A 22,421-nucleotide genomic window follows, 5' to 3' on the forward strand; every position below is an offset into this window, starting at 1 on the left:
TTAGGATTGACGGATTTGGTAAGGAAATATTCAAATTTTTCCATGAGTTACTGAAGTTTCATCTGACTTTTCGGAGCTTGAAACTGCAATACACAGAAGTGATCCCAAAATTCCATAGGCAATTATTGCGGGGTCTTCTATTGTTGTAAAATTTTTTGGTCAAGAGGTTCTGGATCAAAACGATGGAAAGCAAATTTAATGAGATCATAGAACTGCTCAAGTGAGTGCACATTGTCGGATGGCAAAGTCCAGGACTACTGTTGTGGGGATTCGTGAAGTGTGTATGCAAGTAGCATGGTGGCCGCTTCTGCATAGAATTCAAATACAAGGAACGCGTAGAATTATTCTAAGTACTTAGGCCAGGCTACTTCGCCTTGACCATCATATGTGAATTCTGGAAAGAGATTAGCAAACTCCCTCGTGATTTCGAGAGGTTCAGCATGCGAAAAAAATCGCGGAGGGATAAGTTTGATAGTATCCGTGATAGATGTACGAATATTCAAAATAGATTATGAGGACTCATCTTGTCATCTAGCCCTCCTTCTAGTGCCAAAATTGTTGAGGATGCTGGACCTGCCAAAATGTCAGGGGATCTCCCCAGTAAGAAGTCCCAACTACAACTCAGACCATTTGGTGTTGGAGTCCTGACATTGGGTCGTATGGTATCACCTTGATCATGGTTGTCTGCAGACGTAAGCAAGATGTCCTTGTTGGTATCAAGGTTGTGACATGCACATCAAGCCAAGGAAGGTGCATGAATGGTTCTAACACACGAAAGTTGGAATGAGTGTGCCCCTTGGAAACCTATGTAAAAATGTAGCTTGGAAAGGAACACACAAGAAAATATGCATAAAAAACTAGAAGGAAGGTGAACCAACAATCCAAAGTGATGGTTAAACCAACAACACATCTCAGTAAGGTTCATGCATACATATACAGAAAGAGTCGATACATACATGTGTAAGAATATATATATATATATATATATATATATATATATATATATTAATATCATTAGAGTAACCAAGTTAACTCAAATACAATAACAAAATATGCATGAAACGTGTTGGCTCTGTTATATTAAGAAGTGGAAATTCCAATCATACAGTACAACCATGACCAACCACTAGTCCTAATAACTGAATGTTACAGTCATTGCTGCCTGCTCCTTGAAAGATATGAACTAGCTCTACATTGTGGAGAAGCCAAGGCTCATTATAATACTCTCCAAGATTTCTCTAAGATACTCTTATCGAAAGCTTTGCTGACCAAAAGTCTCTACAATGAGTTATGAGGTACTATAAATAGCAAAGGGTGGGGTGACCCTTGACATTCCCCTTTGTGACTATTCACCTACCCTCATGACTCCTCAACTACTCTATGACTATTACATTCAACTATCGACTCTTGGACTTCCACTTTACAAGATGTTACATCCAATGTGCACATGTACCCATGTGAGACAAAATAGGCTTGAGCAAGCCATGTAAGACATCACTAGCACTTGGACAATTGTGGTAAGACCAACTCTTCAACATCCTTGCAATGATCAACGGTGGAAAACTGATGCCAAGCATGGTCATCTGTGATGGTGTCCATGTGCTCAATGGTGACATCCTGCTGAAAGAGGACTCTTGCCTCCATTGCATCCAAGTACACCAATATGGCTCCTCTATCCAACTTGTCTAATAACATGTGAATCATCATCTTGAGTGCAGTTGGACTAGAAACATACTGATGCATAGTGTCTATGTTGATTTCTATGTTTTTTTTGGTGACCATGGACATCAATTTCTCGAAATACATGTTCAGCTCCAGTCAGACTTGCTTCTTATCTTTGGTTCAGTGAGTGCGCCAATGGGTGGGATCACATGCATGTGCACAATGACATCCATGCTCCTAAACACCTTTCCATGCAATCGATGACACTGCTCACCCTATCTACTCCATTCCAATGGCCAGACTGGGTCTATAACTTGTATGGGCGCAATTTCATCAATCTGTGGATGTTGCACCTCCCGATGTACCTGTTCCTACTGCAACTTCATTTCTTGTTTGTGAAACTCTTGTTCTTCCTTGAGTTACCTCTTCAGCACCTACAACTCCTTCTCTATTTCTCACTCTGGCTTCATGTGATCCTCCTATCGCACTGTCACCTGATAGTCTCAATCTCCAAAACTGCTTTCATCATAAGTGGTTCTTCTTGAATTTGGAGCTTTGCTCTGCCTCTATGCCATCAATGACCTTCCTGTTACATTTGTCGCATGTAGGTTTTCTATCTTTTGATGCTACTGATGGTGCTACTCACTATGATTTCATAGCCATGTCATCTTGTTATCATTATACATGAACAACTTGATGTCTCTATAAATTATCAAGTTCATAGACACTTGATCGACTAGATCCTTGGTTGCACTCTCAACGATGTCTTTGACTCTACTCTCCTGAAAGTCATTATACCTATGCTGCTGAGAGTCAGACGAACACCTATAATACCTAGAGACATAGAAAAAATGATGGCAAGAAATTTGTCAATCAAAAACCAAAAAAAACTGGGGGAACAACATGCAACATACCTGTGTGACTGCTTGTGAACATTACACACTTTTCACCAGGAGACTAGGAGACTAACTACCAAAAATGCTCAAGCAATAGTCCGAGCTGTTAGGAGGCTAACTAAATGCTAGAACTACACAACGCATAGTCCATCCTAGCCTGTTGAGGACTGAAATTACGCAATGCACAATTTCAGTCAGCAGTGACATGCAAACCAACAAACTGCATTGCGTAGTTTCTGGGGCCAACAAGGCACTACCTCTTAGAGTTGAACAATGCAAGCCTGTAGGTCAGTGTTGGGCCTGATTTGCACAATTTCTAGAGGGAAGGCAGAGACTTCACTTCCAGAAATGTGCAAGGCTAGTCGGGAAAGGAAAGGTTGGGCCATGGCAGCCCAGACCCACTAACGGGTGACTGAAAACCTGAGAAGTCTAAATGAATGTTGAAACTGAGTGTAAACAAGAGTGAATGGTTATGCATACAAACAATAAGTGCAAGATTCGAAAGATGGGAAAGCATGCATGTTTGTGAAGTGGGTCACCACAACGGTGACCATCGTTACAAAAATAGTGTGATGCATGTGACAACAACGAGATGAAAATGAAAACTTAAATGGTTCTTCTACAAGCTAACATACATTAAATTGACAACAAGTGCTCATTTAAATCAAGAATAAAACACTTACACAAAGCGAAACAAAAGAAGCGACAGACATAGCGTAACACATGAGAAGCAGACTTACCCTGAAACAGCTAAGATGAAAGTGCAAAAGACTCCTAGATGTGATGTGGGATGTCAGAGCTGCAAGATCGGTGTGAGTAATGAGCTCTGCAGCATCTGGTTCATATGTTTTGATAAGATCGAGGTTATGTTGCGGATGCCATAAATCTAAGGAAAAGAGACACTTGGTGAGAGGTTTCTAAAATGTTCTTTCCATATAACTTCAAGCTACTAGAAATAGATCCCTCAAATCTATTGATGACTTTTTCATGCTGACTTTTTCTATTTTAGGAAAAGTAGCCCATGCATGAAAATCAATTTTGCGAGTCCCAGAGGGAACTGGTCAACCTAAAGGCACATGCATCGGTCTGTGAGCCTTGGATGAAAATTTTGCGTAGTTTCTAGGCTGAGTTGAGCTAACTATCCCTGAGGGATTGCGCAATTTCTAGGGACGGCAGGTGACTATCTCCTAGGATGGCGAAATATTTGGCTTGAGCCAAAATGTTTGGCTAGATTGCATAGTTTTTTGAAGGAAGACTGCCTGACTATTTTACACAATTATGCAGCCCAATAGGTTGCCTAGCTGATTTTCTTAATTTATGGAGGGAAGGTTGGTTCCCATCCAGAATTTCACAATTTTCTTGGGGAGTGTCTCAGCCAACAAATAGCCTAAGTTTGGAATGCCAACCTGTGGGAGGGAGACAAACAAGCTGACATGTATAGTCTGGGAGACCATTGAAACGCAGTTGAGTCCTATGTACTTGAGAGTGCAAAACATGATTGTAAGTATGGTTGGTAGGGACGCTCCAAAACGAAGCTAAGGAAAATTTTTGGAGGGTGGTTGTAGCCACTACAATAAGCCCTCAAACCATGATCCAATGAGGGAGATGAGGAAGATGCCATTGTTACAAGATTTTCTGAAGTATTCTTTCTCACTATTGTACCACTGATCTACTTCTTCAACTAAAGGAAAGAAGACTAAACAAACATTTAAATACTTGTTAAAGTAAACAAAGGTGAAATAAATTTAGCAACTAAATATGATTTTAATCTAAGAATACATGTACAAAAGGGGGAACCTTTGCTGCTAGATTTACACCCTAACCCCAGAGGTTCATCCCTCTGAGTCAATTGAGTGTTGGATCAAGGTAAACCTTCTCATTAGCATCAGAATGTCAAATACAACATAAGATTAATAGCCACAATGTTTCAACTCTAAATTTCCTCTTGGATACAACAAAAAATCAAATCTGAATGAAACCATTAGCCTTCGTATTTATACAAACTAAAGCTACCAACAACATCCTGAAAATTAGGGAGACTTGGCTCCCAAACTAGAGAATGACTTGTCTTCATTGTCACTGGCTTGGCTTCCAATGAACCTGGTTGGATTGCCTGCTTTTAACTCCAAGCTTATGATATATGGTGGAGGAATCTTCGAATGATTTGAGGAGTTAAGGATAGAGACAATTCTCCTGGAATCCCTCTTACTTGTCCACTCCATGTTTGTGATCTTAAATTAGCCCAAAATTGCTCCAATTCCTACAATTAATGTATATTAGGCCACATAACATAATATCTCACCTTTACCCTTATCACTAAGAAAAATATAATAAAATATGTAAGCAAATGTGAGAAAAGTTTATTTTAATAAGCTGGAGAGTGGCATTAAGACCCATATAGTTTACCTATTGATGAGCCTCATCATCACCTCCTACTGAAGGTGTCACTCATCCTCTAAGCAACTTAGTCTGTGTCAATATATTTTATACCTATTGTGTCCTCTCAGACATCCTAGGTCTCTGTTGATGGGGTTTCCTCTTGAGGATAAAACCTTGAATGTTTCTCTATTTCTTGCCACTGCTTTCTTTCCTCCTCTTTCTTCCTACCTTCTAACAGACCCAACAACAAGGGTGGACTGAATTTCAAACCAATCCAATTTATTTTTAGTATCTACATGGAATTATTATACAATGGGGTCCTTTCTAGATCATTCCTCAACCTCTTAGGGGAACGATACTCCCTGATCCTTAGAATGTGTGGTAGGTTGCTACATCTCTTCTGGCATGCTTGTTGGCTTTAATTTCCTAGCAACCTCAAGGTGTTTTCAAAGTGGGTGATGGACTATTCTTGTGTAGCTAGGTATCTTGGTGCAATTTGGTCATCATTGGAGATGATTTTGTGGTTTCTAATGAAAACCATGGAATTTATCTGTTCTACTCTGATGTAAAGGGGCTCCCCTTCCTCTTTTCCCAATAATCTCTTCACCTCCTTAGCCTTGGCCTCCTCATGACTCATCAATGATGCAAGGGAAATTAGTTGTAAATCCCTCAAATTTTCATACTTTGAATTGGGGTCCCACACATTCAAATCTATTAAGCCCAAGTTGTGTAGGTAAAATTCAGATATCTTGGCCTTATCTTCCAGGGTGCTCTTGTCACATAGTTCAATGAACTATCTATGCTCTTGGAAAGGCATAGCCCAATATTGTGATAATGACTTTATCTAAAATTTTATCCATGGATCCTTGAGGTATAATGCATATGATTTTGATGTAATCCTACACTGAAGTTCCTCCATGGAGAGGCTTGTGATAATGGCCAATTAGCTCTCTTTTTCTTGCTACTACCTCCTTAGCCATGTTTTTTCTGCATGTAGTTGAGATCTCACAATTGGTTCCCTCTCTCTCATCTCACTCAACTCCCTTCCCATCTCTAGTCATTTGTCTTCCTTATGGCCCACATCTTATACCTTCTTTGAATTGGAAATTTGCATCCAGCGATGTGTCCTTCCTCTCTCTTTCTCAAGCTCAAAGAAGAGAGGGATTGCAAATTTCTGTTGTATTACTCTTCCTTCCTCAATTAACTTGTAGTAAGAGATCAAATTTGGATGTGGGCTAGGCTCCTGAAGCTCTTGGAATTCTCCCTCAGATGTTTTTGGAGACGTTTCCCCCTCCTACACTTCTGGTGTTGCTTCCTTGCCTTCCCTCTACCCTTGTTGTCCTTCCTATAGATTTTTCTGTGTTTCAAGTAGGACTGCCAGAGTTCCCTATAGGACTACCTGAGGATCCTCTAGAAGGAATTTTCCTCTCTATAATGGGGTCACATGTGCCTCCTCTTTCTTTTATTATTTTTACCTAGTGACAGGCTTCCTAACATAGGTATATGAGCCTTTGGGGTAGCCTATTTTGATGTTCCCTCTTCAACTTTCATTCCCAAGGAAAATAGCTCTTTCTGGTTTTTTGGTGACTCCTCAATTATGATGGGAGTGCTTGTGGGTATTTGTGGCATCCCCCACTTTATCCTCGTGATTCTTCTTGTTTTGAAATAGAGGGGAGTCTTCCTATGTCTGTTCCCTTTTGACTTTATGGGTGTCCTTAGGGAAGTCAAGGTAGCATTTTCCTCCTTCTCAGTGGGCTGAGGAGTCAACCTTGGAGATTTCTCCCCTTATTTCGTATGTTCCTCTGGGCTTTCCTCTTGCTTCTTCTCTTCCTCGTCACCTTTCTCTTCTTCTCCTTCTTTTCCTTCTTCCTCCTCTATTTTATTTGTTTCTGCCTCCCCTTCTTCTTCTGCCTCTTCTTCTGCCTCTTCTTCTTCTTGTTCTTCTTTTGCCTCCTCTTCACCACTAGAGGTTGGGTTCCTATCATATTCAAGGGCTTGGATTTCAATTACAACCTCTCTTTCCATGTCTCTAAATGTGGACCATAGAATAGGAATTATTAATTGGCTCAAGGCATCCTCTACTATTATCTTAATGAGTCCATGATGTGCCAATTTATGATGTTTCCCTTCTGGTACCTTTTTCCACATGTTTGTCATTGAATACAATAGGAAATAAGGCACACTGAGCCTTTGGTTTATGGGTAATTCCTCTCGATGTAACAACTCATGGAGGAGTCTAAATTGGTAGCCATAGACTACATTGAGCCTCCCTTCATAAGAAATGTATTTGAGAACGTGATATCTCATTTCATTCCAAGGAAAGGGAAGGATCTCCCTTCTGACCCCACTTTTGTCCGCAATTGGCTCTTCATCATCTAGGAAAAAGGTTTTCTTAGAAAGAGTGTTGCTAGCCTTATCCTCCTTTCTCTATTTCATCCCTTGAGTAAGTGTGGTGAATTTGTTGATCACCTTAGGGTTGATTGTAATTGACATCGCACTCACCACAGTAGTACCACTGGTTCCAGCCTACAGGTTGAGCTCCATGGTGAATTCGTGAGCTATATCATCATCATACCCTCTGAGAAACTCAAAGGATCCCAAGTTGTGACGCTTCCTAAATATATCTACCACAAGGGGATGAAGGTGGATCCTAGATGTGTCTGTGGGTTACTTCCTATTGAATCTTGCTCTCATTTCTCTTATCTGGTTAGGTAACTATAGGAGGTTTTATAGGCTATCCTTAGTGTGTGTTTAGGGTGACTAAGAGTTTAGAAATTTTGGTGGATGACTAAATTTTTTACCCTTTCCTATCTCCACACAATTTTCTTTAAACTTCACAAAACTTTGTCTAAACCCCAAGGCAACTGTAATTACTAGAAAATTCCAGACTTGTCCCTTTCTTTCTTCCCTAGCTATCAAGTCAAAAACATAGGAGATATGGTCCACCTACCTTTTATTGTGATTCTCTAGATGATGGGAATTGCTGACCAACTTGACCATAGGCACCCCTTGTAGTTTTCTTGTGAATTTCCAGTGCTTCCTATAGATCCCTGAGTTTCCTATAGTTTCCTGTAGCTTTGTTTCCTATTGAGTGGCGAAAATAGGGTTTTCTTCCTTGATGGATCTCCAAGGTGGTCCCATCTCTCTAATATTGAAATGAATAATGGGTGCATGAAAGTTTGAATTTTTTTCTATTTATGGTCAATTCCTTGGAGTGCTTGTGTTAGCTGGTAGTAATATGTGATTTCCTCATTGGGACCATTGGCCCGCTATTTGTGATCATGCAACCTACCGTCATAATTTTCACCCACTCTCACATAAATAAATAAACCTACTTTTTTACTGATGCTCCTTGATGTGACATTCTAACAAGGCATGCTAACTTGGCAGCTACTTTTTGTCTTCGAGTTGAGGGTGGCCAAGTTAACTGGCCACCTCCAACTTATAATTTTTTTTCACATTCCTTATACTTTTAGCATATCATAGTAGGGGAAGAGCTTGGATGAGGTGCCATACCTATGCCTTCCTTTGTTAGTAGATGCATGTTGGAGGATGACCTTGTTGTGCTTCTTGTTCAGGTGAGTGATCTCCTTTGGTCATTTTTTCTTGATTTCTTCATGTTGATGTAGCTATCTTCTAGTTGTTTCCTGTGTGCAGGTGCTTGGTATCCTTGTTGTTGTTACTGAGCTCTGGACAGGAGGCACATGGATTGTAGATATGTTGTAGTCCCCTATTTGCATTGGTGGTGAAGGAGAATGCAGTAATGGCCTATTGAAGTTGTAACATAGGCTGCTACAGGAGATCCTGTAGCTGCTACAAGAAACGATGTAGACGCCTTTTCTTCATCATTTTTTGTTTTTATCCCATAGAGGGAGGCCAGGTGGTGGTGTAGGAGTTGAGGTATTATGATGAAGGAGATAGAGTAATGGGTGTATGAGGCCAATGATGATATTTCCTCTGGATTCTCCCCTCTTCTTTTGTATATTTTTCATTTTCCTGTGTTTCCCTGTTTTATTATGGAAAAAGGCGTAGGTATGGATATGAATGGATGTTGGGTGAGAGATGGTGATGTGTAGGGTACGTTTTTTTTAACCTAGAATAGGCCTGCATCATTATTTTCCAATCAGGACGCCTTTCCTGTAGTATTTCAGGACATCCTATAGTACTACACGATCTTTTTGTAGCAGCTGCAGGACATCTTGTAGAAAGCTAAAAAATCACTCAAAAATTGGTTTTTGATGCCTGAAAGTGGAAATGGATAATTGGGAGATGGTGGGCATGCATGAGATGAAGTGGATGGAGGACGATTTAGGTGACTCTTGTATTTCTGTCCCTAGAACTCTAGTCCTTTGTTGCCTTTAAAAGTTACTTGCAAAATCACAAAATTTTATTAGTGTGCAAGTTTAAGGTCCCTGGCATGGAATTTTTGCTTTCTTTATCTTTTTGAAAGACACACAAGTCTCCCTAAAGGAGGTTTTCAACTAGTATTCCTACACTAGGCACCCCAAGGGAGATTTTCACCCAGGAATCTTTTTATTTTCCTTTTCTCAATCCTAGTTTGCCCTCAAGGAGGTTTTCAACCTAAGAGTTGGCCTCAGGTGCCTCATAGAGGTTTTCACCTGGGTCCCTTATTGTTTTTTCTTTTTTCATTTTTTTTCAAAAATAAAAAATAGTCTTCAAGAATTGGGTGAGATGGAAGATGAGACACTTCCAATCGTATTCACTTCCTTACTAATGGTACTGATGAACTCCTCCCTTAACATACGTCTTTTATAGGCTTTCAATATGTACCCATTGACAAGCAAGGGGATAGATTCTTCATCAATGGTATTGATTTTCATAGCCCCGTTTTCATCACACCTCTCTATTAGATATGGGCCCAGCCACCTGGTCATCAATTTTCCTTTGAAGTTCTTGAACCTGGAGTCATATAGCAAAGCCCAATCTCCTTCTTGGAAAACTTTATCCTTGAAGTTGTTGTCATGCCAAACATTTTTCTCTACTCGAATAACTTCAATGTGTAGGAGGGCTACATCCTGAATTCGTAAAAACTATTGAGCGGGAGCAGCCTCTCTTGTTGTGCCTTTGTAACATCCAAATCCAACTATGCTACCATTAGCAAAGTGTTGTACTCAAACTCAATGGAGAGCAGAGCCTTCTTTCCATAGACCAAGTCATAAGGGGTGAAGCCTCTGGTTGTCTTCCAAGTTGTATTATAGGCGCAAGTGAACTCCACTAATTTGTCAACCAAATATTTTCTGTTACTACTCACAATCTTCATGAGGATGCTTTCCAATGCTCTGATAGTAACCTATACTTGTCCATTAGCCTGAGGATGAGAAGAAGTTGAATTTCTCTATTTGATCTTATGTTTCCTCAACAAATTCTCAATCAGATGTGATGTGAATTGAGCTCCCTGATCAGTGACTAGTTCTCTAGGGTCCCCAAACTTGTAAAATACACCCCCCCTTAAGAACTCAACCACTTTCTCTTTTGTTGCTACCTTGATTTCAGTGCAATTTGTTAAATAATCAGTGCATACAATTATCTACTTTTTCTTCTCTGATGATGGATCAATAAGTCGAATGAAATCCATTCCCAACTTGTCAAATGGCTCTAGAGTCAACTAAGTTTGAAAAGGCATTTCATCTTCGGGAGTAGGTTTCCCCATTCTCTAGCACTAATCAAATTGACTGGTGTATCTTCTTGCATCTTGGTGGAGAGTGGGTGAGTACTATCGAGCTTGCAGTACCTTGAAGGTTGTCCTCTTGGCTACAAAGTGATCTCCACAAGGCCCATCATGATAGGCTACAAGGATGTTAAAGGCTTCCTCCTCCCTAAAAAATCTCCTCAAAATTTTATTTGGACCTAGCTTGAAGAGATTTCCCGCAATCCAAGTGAATGGGGCACTTTTTCTTACAATTCTTCTTTTTTCCTTGGAGGACAGATTTGGAGGGAAATATGCAGCCACTAGGTAGTTGGCTATGTTAGCTAACCATGGAGAGAGAACTAAAATAACAAATAAATGCTTATCTGGAAGTTGATCATCAACCATTGCTTCCTCACCTCACACAAAGCAATTTTAGACAAAAATTATGAAACTACATTTTCTCTACCAGGCTTATCAATGATAGTTAGATCAAACTGTTGTAATAAAGGAAACTATCTAATAATTATAGCATTCATATCCCACTTGTTAATCAAATATTTGATAGCATCATGGTTAGTATGTATAAAGTTTTGGTAACCAGTGATGTAGTGTCTAAATTTTTTCAAGGAATGGACAACAACTAGGAGCTCTTTTCTAGTCACAGTATAATTGAATTCAACCTTGGACATATTTTTTCTAATGAAGTAAATGGCATAGGAAACTTGTTATCTATCTAACCTAGAGATGCTCCTATAGCTTTTTCATAGGCATCAGCATGGATGTGGAAAGGAAGATCCCAATTTGGGCCTTGGAGTATGGGTGCAGTAGTCAAATTGTCCTTTAAGGTTTCTAGGGCCTTTTGGTGGTTTTCTGACTAGCAAAATACAGAGTCCTTGGCTAGTAGTCCAAAAAATGGTGAGGATACTTTGTTGAAATCACTTATGAATCTCCTACAGTATCTAGCTAAGCCCAATAAAATTCTAACATCCCTCTGCTTCTGAGGAGTAGGGGCCCTCTTTACAATAAGAATTTTATTTGGGTCCAGTTGTAATCCCTCACGAAATATTAAGTGATCGAGAAAAATACCTAGATTCATTGAGAACTCACACTTATCAGGGCTAAGGGATAGGTTTATTTCAATGGATCTCTTCATTACTTCCTGCAAGTTGTAGAGAGCCTCTGAGAAGTCACCCCCATAGAGAGTGAAGTCATCCATATAGATTTCTATAGAGTCATAGACTATCTTAGCAAACATGCTTAGGAATACCCTTTGAAAAGTGGAAAGGCATAACACAATCGAAAAGGTAGAACCCTATAAACAAGGGTACCCCAAGGACAAGTGAAGGTGGTTTTATCTTTGTCCTCTGGGCTAATCTAGATCTGATTATAACCATTGAATCGATCCAAGAAGGAGAAGACCTTCTTTCCTGCAAGACCATCCAACACTCGATCAATGAAAGGTAGAGGAAATGGTCCCTTTTAGTGGATTTGTTTAATTATTTGTAGTCCACACATATCCTCAATTTTCCATTCTTATTTGGGACCAGAACTAAAGGAGACACTAGCTCACTATCTGAGATGGGGTAAATGAACCCTGAATCCAACAACCTTTGCAGTTATTTTTTGACTATGTGTTTGAGGACTGGGTTCATTCTCCTTTGAGGTTGGTGCACTAGCTTGGAACCTTCCTTGATGTAAATGTGGTGAGTAAACACCCAAGGTTCACTCCCTTCATTTCCTTATAACTCTAGGAAAAGGCATCCAAGTGCTCTCATACATGTCAAATAACTCCTTTTCCTGATGTGCAGAGAGAGAGGGGTTGATTTTCAATGTTTTAGCTGGATGAAATTTTGTCATTTTGACATGAGTAGGACTTGAGTTAGCTAGGCTAAAATAAGTCCAAGTGTTATATTCATATTTCTTTACTAGTTCATCAAGAGACATGGTGTTGGGGGGTTGATTCTGGAGGATTGGATCAATCATTTCATCTTCATCAGGTTTCCCCCCTCCTATAATAGCATCTAGGGTACAGATTGGGTAATATGTGGCATGGTATACTTCATATTCCTCCTTCTCTTCCAACCATAAGGGTAATTCATGCTCTAGAGACGGTTCAGCAAGAGGGTACAAGACCAATTGTTTGGACAAATGCCCATTTTTAATGGTCATATTCCAAACTCTGCAACTTATGTAAGCATTAGTAGTGGCTAGCCATACCCTTCCAAGGATGAAAGGATAACCATTGAAATTTGTCTTAGGTTGGATCACTAAGAAGTCAACAAGGTATTCTTAGGAATCACTGGATACCATCACATCTTCAACAACTCCCTCAGAAGCTACTATGGATCCGTTTGCAAGCTGCAAGACTGTTATGGTCTTCCTTAATGATCCTTGCAGATATAGATTAAGTATGGTCTCTTTAGTCATCATATTGATTGAAACCCCAATATAAATCAAGGTATGGGGGACAATGATGCCATCAATGTGCACATCTACCATAGGACTTCCAAGGTCTAGATACATTGGATGAATCAATCTCCCCAACATTAAGTGAGACAACTATCCAATGACATTAATGGTAGGGGTGTCTTTCTTTCTCCTTTGGGGATTTTTGAAGCATTTCTCCTTGATTAACTTGTTGTAGATGGGGGCATCCTTGATAGCTTGGAGGAGTGTAATTTTAACACAAAAGTTTTTTAATTCACCCAAAAGTTCAGTTTCTTTTGGGGTGTGCTGGCTAGGATAGATTAGTATTTCAGGAAAAGGAGGTGGATTGGCTTGAGGAACACTCTCTTCCTTTTCCTCTTCAAACTCCTTAGGTGGAGATGGAGGTTGGTTATCTGAAAGCACTCTTCCAGACCTGAGGTTTATTTCTTGAATTTCCACAACATAGGCAAGGTAGAATGTCTTTCCACTATAAACCTACTACGCCTACTTGTTGTTCAGATTCAGATTTGGCTTAGAAGGCATATAAGGTTGCTTAGGTGGAGCAGGGTGAAGGAGATGTAGTTCAGAGGTGAGGGCTAGATATTGGTTAAATGGAGGCCTCCACCCCTGTATTGGGGTATTCCACTGAGGTTATGGGGAAGCATATGGCTGAAATGATTGATTGGCATGTTGGGAATGGTATTGAGGTGAATAATACGAAGGAGAAGTTGTGGACTCTAAAGGATGAGTAGGAGGAAACCAAGGGGGAATGGATACATTCTGATTGGGGTTGTAATATGAATAATATGCCCCTTGCATGCCATTCTAGTATCGTCAAGGTCCTTGAGGCCTCCTTTGGATGATATAGCATAATTGTTCTGTCACACCTTCAGTTCCTTGATACACAACTTTTAATCCAGGAAGAGAAGGGAACTTGTGTAGGTTTTAACCTCATACAGAAATTACCTACATATGAATTCTAAAAATAGAAAATAAACAATGGCAAGAGCATAACACATAAAACAAATATACACAGAGATTTTCCGCTGGATCCTATAATCGGAACTACCATATTGATTTTTCGTTATGTTCCTTTCAATGTTACAATACATATATATACATGTTGAAGCATGCATAAACCCCAATCCGTTAACCCTGGATTAGAACATAACCGTAGTTCCCTTGACCGCTATAAAATACCATGGACTGAAAACCATTGCGCCCAAAACCATGTGCGAAAAGCATGCACAAAACCATCGGTAGGTCCGCCCACTTAATATAGGGGGTAGTCATGGAAGGAATATAAAACAACCCAACAACTTGTCTATGGATTAGGTTTCTTCACAGACTAAGCAGATCTCTATAACATTCAATGGACATTCATTTCTAGGGTGCCTCCTCGTGCATCTAAGGAAAAATATAGCTAAGGCTCTTTCTCCATCATCTTGCTTCCTCTCGATTTGCATGGGTGTCCATTTGTAAAGAAAGGGTATGCAACATTTCACTCTTAAATTCCTCCAACATGTTCCCAATTTTACTTTTGATGGATGTGTTGGAGGAGAATGAGTTTTGAAAAATGCCATGATATCATCATAAGGTAGTTGGTAGATGTCCCCTCCAGACAACATGTTTAGGGTTTCTAGGATATCTTCCTTGATCCCTCTAAGAAGGAATAACTTGAGTGTTTTAGGATTGAGGGTGCATCTGTCCCTTTTGTAGTTGAGTTGGAACCTTTGCTCATAATATTCCAAGGATTCATCATGTCCCATGGTGATTCTAAATATTTCTTCTTTGGTATCCTCGGATCTACAATAGTACCTATGCTTGTCATTGAAGGATTGTTGCATCTGAGCCCAGGTAGTGATGTTATCCACAGGTAAACCCATGAACCAATGTAGGTCTACATCCTTCAGCCTGGATGGGAACAATTTTAGCTTCTGGTCATCAGAGGTATAGTCATATGTTCTGCGGATGACAACTAACTGAAATAAAAAAGTGTAAGGGTCTTCTAAGGTTAATTGATGGAAGTGACGAAGGGCAAAGGGGCTTATGTTTTTCATCCTAACAACTCCATTGGTTTCCCTGATGGAGAAAGAACCTTCATTTTTATTTGTAGCCATGTTGTTAGTGTGTGGCATGGTTTCCTCTTATTCTACCCAAATAGTTTCTTCAATGATCTCTTGTGGCTCACCTAATGGGTCCTTCTACTACCCTGTAGTAAGAGAGGGAAGTTGACATCCACCGAAGATGTGGGAAGGTTGGTTATTTGATTGTGTCGGGGTATTTGACAAGCAATTTCGTAAATTGTCTCTACTCCTACAAGGCATGAAAGGAATTTTCTTTTTCTTTTTTTAGGTTTTTTTAGAGTTACTTTCAAAATAGAAAAAAAACAGAAATTGAAACTATCTATTGAATGAAAAACAGAAAGAAAGAAAAAATTGCAGCTATTTACTGAATTTCAAATAGAAAGGAAAGAAGAACTTACATCTACCTAGACACCTCCATGAAAATGACGCCCAAAAAAGTGATGAGCCTCAATATTGCAGCAATGATACTGAAACTACTGGAGCTACCAACTTTACTTTATCAACCCGGGGTTTTGTACAAACTTGGAGGTGACAGTTCTATATGCCGAGTAGGTGCAATATTCTACTCTTGTCACTTTTCAATTGGGGTGATAGACCATTAGAGTTTTCCAACCAGTCTTCTATTGACTAGAAGGACTCTAACTACTGACACTGAATGTAAAGCTAATATTTAATGCAATAAAGTAAATTCTTGCCTATTTTAGAAATGAAAGTGTTGAATGGCAAGTGCTATGAAATGCCATGAAATAATGTAGCTCTGAAATGACACACATTACTTGCAAAACATAACTAATCTAACCTTGAATTCTATCATATGGCTATTTGGGCTAACTGGAAATGGGAATTTATCCTATCATTCTATGACTGATGTATGCATGCACTACCTATGTCATGTTGAAATGGAAGAAAACGAGTGTTTTCATTTTTTATTTAGAAATGTAAATTATAAGTTAAACAATCTGATATTTGTAGGGGAGAAAGGGATGGAAGAGATAGTATAAAATGGAACTGAGAGGCATGGAAGTCAAGTGGAGGGACTACCCTATGCTTAGACAAGTAGTTGTTCTCAGAACAAGTTTAAACAGGCTGCTGCATGAGATCCTATAGCTACTACAGGAATTGCTATAGGACATCCTAGTTACTACAGAATGTCTTGGTTTTCTACACAATGTTAGCTTGAAGGCCATAGGAAGGCAGGGAAGGTGAAATTAAGTGATGAAAATATGTATTATGGTGAAATAGGGTATAGGGAAGGTTCACATTTCCCAAGGCTCGACCAAACACTTCATGATGGTTAAATTTTCCCAAGGTGGTTGTCCATAGTGGCTACAAAAAAAAATCGATTAGGTGTTAACAGGCCTTGGAAAAAAGTGGAGAAGACTTAGATGAGGCTAGTGGGATGAGTTCCTCCCTTCATATTATCAATGCCTACAAAAAAACATTTCCTTCTATTCATTTATGCATAACTTCATATAAATAGGGAAAAGAAGAGTTAAATTTGAGAAAACTGATTTATTGATGGCTAATGACTATATATATGAAATGAAATGCCTTATTAAACTAGAGTAAACTCAAGAAACAAAATGATAGCTATAGGTGCTTCCAAGAAATCCTACACAATGATCTATTCAACAATGAACCCTAAGCAAACAATAATCAAAAGATAAATTTGTGTTTGGGGCTGTGAGAGTGGGGCCCTCAAACCTTGATCCAATGAGGGAGATAAGGAAGAGGCCACTGTCACAAGATTTTCTAAATTATTGTTTCTTACTATTGTACCACTGATATCCTTCTTCAACTAATGGAAACAAGACTAAACAATCATTCAAACACTTGTTAAAATAAATAAAGAATAAATAAGTTCAACAACTAAGAATGATTTTAATCTAGGAATACATGTACAAAAAGAGGAACCTCTACTACTAGGGTTGGGCGCTAACCCAATATCTTCAGCCTTCTCAGTAAACTTAGTGATCAATCAAGATAAACCTTCTCATTATCATTAGAATGTCAAATACAACATAAGATTAATAGTCACAATGTTTTAGCTCTAACTTTCCTCTTGGCTACAACAAAATGTCAAATCCTAATGAGGCCCTTGGCCTTCTTATTTATACAAACTGAAGCTACCAAAAACTTCCTGAAAATTAGGGAGACTTGACTGCCAAAATCGAGAATGACTTGTCTTCACTCTCACTTGCTTGGCTTCCAATGAACTTGGTTTCTTGTAACTCTGAGCTAATGAGATATGGTGGAGGAATCTTCAAACGATTTGAGGAGTTAAGGAGGGAGAAAAATCATCTAAAATCCCTCTTTCTTCTCCACTTTGAGTTCTTGCACTTAGATTACCCCAAAATTGCTCCAATTCCTTCAATTAATGCATATTAGGCCACATGACATAACATCTCACCTTTACCCTTCTCACTAGGCAAAATATAATAAAATATGTAAGTAAATGTGAGAAAAAATGATTTTAATATGCTGGAGACTGGCATTAAGAGCCATATAGTCTACCTATTGATGAGCCTTATCACTTATCTTCCTCCTTTCCTTCCCTACCCCCAATACTACATGCTGGTGTTTCCTGTTGTGGTGTGGAGGTAATGGCTTGTGCTTCAATGAAAATATCCATGTTCTTGTCTACAAAGTCATTCCATAGTGTTATGCTCCTATACCAGTAGGTGTCATATTTCATGATTTACTGTTAAAAGGCCAAATATGTTCATCTTTTCCATGTTGCAAAGGTTCCATATTTTCAAAAAATAAAAAATTTAAAAAATGAAAAGAGGGTATGCCCTAAAAGAAAGATCAAAGGGAGAAAAGAATGAATTGGTCAAAAAAGAAAGAAAATGAACCCCAGATGAAGAAGACCAAGAAAGTGTGCTAGTCCAAAATGCCACTACTATCTTATTTTTTGCAAAGAAGTTCAATATGTGCAATCAGTGACTTTCTCACACTTGATGGATGGCCAAATAGCTTAATCTTGACCAGTCCATGTTTAAATTTCCTATTTTAGAGGTAGATAATGAAATCTGTCCAAATAGTTCAAGCTTGGCAGATAAGTAGTTAGATAGAGAAACAAAGGTGCTCAATAGCTAAATCTAAGCCCCTAGAGGAAATAAGGGTAGACATAGATAGGACGACAGTTAAAAGAAAAGAAAAGAGTAAGGGTTTTCTAGTTCAAATGCACCAAATCAAAAAAGAAGAAAAAATGTTAGGTGCAAGAGGCTGGGTAGGAAGCTTTGATGTTGCAGAAGCAGGTTTGTGAGCAATTTTTTCTTTTAAAGATAATTCATCTCATGGATATCATAAAGTATCATGTCAACTATGTGGTCACAAAGTAGATGAAGCATGACTAATTTCCCTCCTCATTTCTCCAAGAACATTTACTAACTTCCCCACAAGGACATTGAGATCTGCTCAGTGCTCCTAGTTCACTTCATTTCATGAAAAAGACAAAGAAAAACTCTGTTTTTTTAAGATAGCTAAGCCACATTTCTTGTGTAAAAAAGGCTTTTTCTTCCATTATGCTAAGTTTTCCAAATTCACAGCTTGAATACCTTTCATTTCCCTAAGCCTAAGTATCACTCTTTAAACTTAGTGCTTTGGCCAAAAAGCATGTCTCCGATATTAACATATTAACTTTATATTATAATTCCTACATAACCTTTTCCCACATACCCATACTATATAACTACGTTAAAACCCCAAAAACACTTTAAATACCCGACCCCCGGCAATTATAGCCATATATAAACGTTTTTGGGACTAATGGCTCATTTGGGGCCATTAATAACCCTGCGTGCGCATACCATGAGATTTATTTAACCTTTGGTTAAATAAATAACCAAACCCGTAGACCTAACCACAGCAAATACCCTGCAAACAATATAAAATCATTGTTTTATTACACGGGTCAGATGCCGTTGCCTTCGCCATATCCTATACATCGCTAGCCGTCGGATCACAGCCCACAGATCCAATGGCCCACATGAATATCACAAGCCCTCCTCTGTTCGATAATTAGTGCCCGGGGGGTGGCGGTTTTGCTACGTACCCTAGGACAGGTGGCAGGCTCCTTCGATGCTCACTGCTCCCCCGCCAATACCACCGCTATCCAAAAGCGATGCGGGGGCCAAACCGCTTACCGCCCATGCTCCCTCCCTGCTGACGTCACCCTCACTTCATCTGCTGACATCACAACCACATCATCCCTATGCCAGCATCACATCACCCCGATACATGACAAAGCACTCCGTCATGTTGACGTCACCTGACTGAAACGCGCCAAAACTCGCCAAAATCAAATTTTTGTCAAAAAGGCGTGAAAACATCATTTTCATTCATTTCTATTTGTTTTCTCTGTGCAACCTGTGCATGCGATTTTTTGTCCAAATCGACTATTTGACTACACGGTCCGCCACCCATCCAAATTCAGTCCACAGTTCGGCCTTCCAGCTCGGTCCGCCACCCATCTAAATTCAATCCACAGTTCGGCCTTCCAGCTCGGTCCGCCACCTGCAAATCACACAGTTCACCATCAAAACAGGTATTTACCTACATTTCATTCCCGAACCCTGTTATTTTTAGTTTCCTCTGCAAAATTGCCTGAAGAACCCAAATTCGAGTTAAATTCGCTATACTACCTTCAACAGCTCACCAAAACCACTGTTTTTACCAATTTTTACCAATAAATTCCTCAAACTTCGTTTTCTGCTGCAAATTCACCCAGTGAGCTAAATATAAGTCGGCTTCGGCCCGCAATTCTCTGAGAAAACCCCCAGAAACTGTTATTTTACTTACTTTGTTGCAAAAACCCAAATTTCAAGTGAAAAATCACAGAGAAATAACCAATGGAAGCTCCAGTGGCCCTGAATATTGCTCCCCTTAATGCACCTCACAAAGATTTGGAGGGATTGCCCCTAGCTGATAGGGATTTTCAAATACAAGACTTAATTGGTGACAAAAACCACCTCCAAGCATACTGTGAAATCAGGAACAGTCACCTAAACAAAACTGATCCCTTTGGGATATGGGAATCCAATCTGCCCAGATACTACCTCCCCTCAGTAATTGTATTCCCAGATGTCATTCGCCTATGTTTTTCCAATTATGAACCTACTGAGAGAGCAGTCATGTCTCCAATTGGAACTATACTTTTCCATATAACTCTTGACTCAATCAATGAGATGTTGCACCTCAAACCTAGTCACCCTTTGGCTCCTCTTTCCATGGGACACTTGGTGGATGAAGGCTCTAAATTATCCACTGTAGAAATAGACCAAATTTCCAAGTTATTCATGAGACCAAATCACTAGCCCAAAGAGGCACCTACTTTTTGCCATGTCTGGTTCAATGAAGCTGGAAAATTCATTATTGACATGATATCCTATGTCCTAGGATTTAAAACAAGTGAATATGTTGATGAGACCATTTTAGTTTTGATGTCCATATTTATTCCAGGACATCTTCCTGTTGTCAAATTTGACTTTGCTACCTTCATTAGCAACAAGATCCATGACCAATTCATAAAGCTGGATAGAGAAGGAGTCTTCAAATATACCTCTTATATATATCATCTGTTCTTGTACTATCAAACATACAGTTTTCAGTGTCCTATCAGAAAATTGGATAGTAAAGGAGAAAGGAGGTTTGTGATATTTTGGACCTCAGTCTTCCATGAAGTCCATAACTCTCCCTACAGTTACTGTGAGTTCGTTGATCTATTTATACATCCAGTCTCATCTCTGCTAATGAGAACTCCTCCTCCCAAACTCTCTGGTGACATGCATAAAATCTTACAGCTCTCCAAAAACTACAAAATAGGTGACTGGTACTTCTACCAGAATCACACTTAGATCATGATATATGGCTGTGACTTGTGCCCCTATAAACTGCCAAAATATGTGCCTATGATACTTTTTGCTCTTGAATATTTCAGGAAATTTATTAGCTCAGATTTGACTCATTTTTATGCTACCAAGAAAAAGGCTCAGCTGAAATTAAGAAACCAGTTAGGCCCCTTCGTCATTAACAAAAAGGAAGGATGGCAAGATGCTGAAAAGATATTCGGTGAACAACTTAAATTAAAAAGGAGCTTTTGGTGGATACCCTATGACCCAAATGGATTCATATGTGATAGAAAGGTAAAAAATAGGCTATCATCCTATAATCATTATAGGATCCCTGAAATAGAGCAGTATGCTAATCAAGATGAGTGGGTAGAAGGCACATTGATAGAAGAGATTATTGAAGAAGAAAAGATGGAACAAGCAATGAAAAATCTTGAAAAGACTCTTGACCTGGACTCTTTTGGACAGGTCTCTTTGAAATTGCCTCAGCAGACTGAAGTGGGCACATCAACTGCTGCAACTTCATAGCAACTAGCCCAAGAAAGCACTACACCAGCTACAGGGACATCTAAAGGCAAAGAAGTGATGCATACAGAGCAACACGAAATGACAGATCAGCTAACATCATCAAAATAGCAAGGCCAAGGCCAAATTCATCCTACCCAGACCAAAGCACCAGAGATACCAACATTGCAGACTCCTCTAAATGAGGAAAAGGGCAGAAAAAGGGACCGAGAAGAGACCACACCTGTAAGTGGGCCAGCAGAATAGCCAGGGGTGAAAAGGAAAAGAATAGATCCTCTACCTGAAGAGGAAATCAGTGAGGAAATCATAGAAAGTCCAAGGGGTGAGAGGGCAACCAGCCCACAGACATCTCTAGTGGTAGAAACATCCACCAGTTCTCATAGGCAGCAATTGGAGAAACAACATAGTGTGGAAGTTTCCTCCTCAAGGCTACAAAGCAAGCAAGGTGCTGATATCAAAAGAACATTCACGGACATCAAGGCCCAGAATGAGCCAATAAGACTGCAGCTTTATGATCAATTTCTCAAGATGACCCCCGCCAAACAACAAAGGTTAATGTCTGCTTATGACATTAAAGAAGGAAAGATGATCTTGAGTCATTTCAAGCCTAAAGTGCAGCATCCACAGTTAGCTGTTGATTATATTAGAACAAATCTAGAAGCTCTTGCCAAAGACATTCACCCTATGGACCAGATTGAGTTGCACAAGACAACTGGAGAGATGGTCTATTCTACATTGGTAGACAAAGCAATGCTAGCTCAACAATTGCAGAATTCATTTAACATCACATCTGCCCAACTAAATTTGGAAAAGCCATCTTCTTTGGCCAAGGACAATAGGATAAAGTCCTTGGAAGAAATTATCATTGAGTTGGGACATGATCCCAAGGATGCCAAGGGAATAAAAGCATTAATGAAGAAAAATGAGGATGACATAGCTGCCC

The sequence above is a fragment of the Pinus tabuliformis genome, chromosome 1_1, assembly GCF_031772625.1.
Source record: "Pinus tabuliformis cultivar Carrire ecotype Pingquan chromosome 1_1, CPIR1, whole genome shotgun sequence".
In the NCBI taxonomy this organism is placed as follows: Eukaryota; Viridiplantae; Streptophyta; class Pinopsida; order Pinales; family Pinaceae; genus Pinus; species Pinus tabuliformis.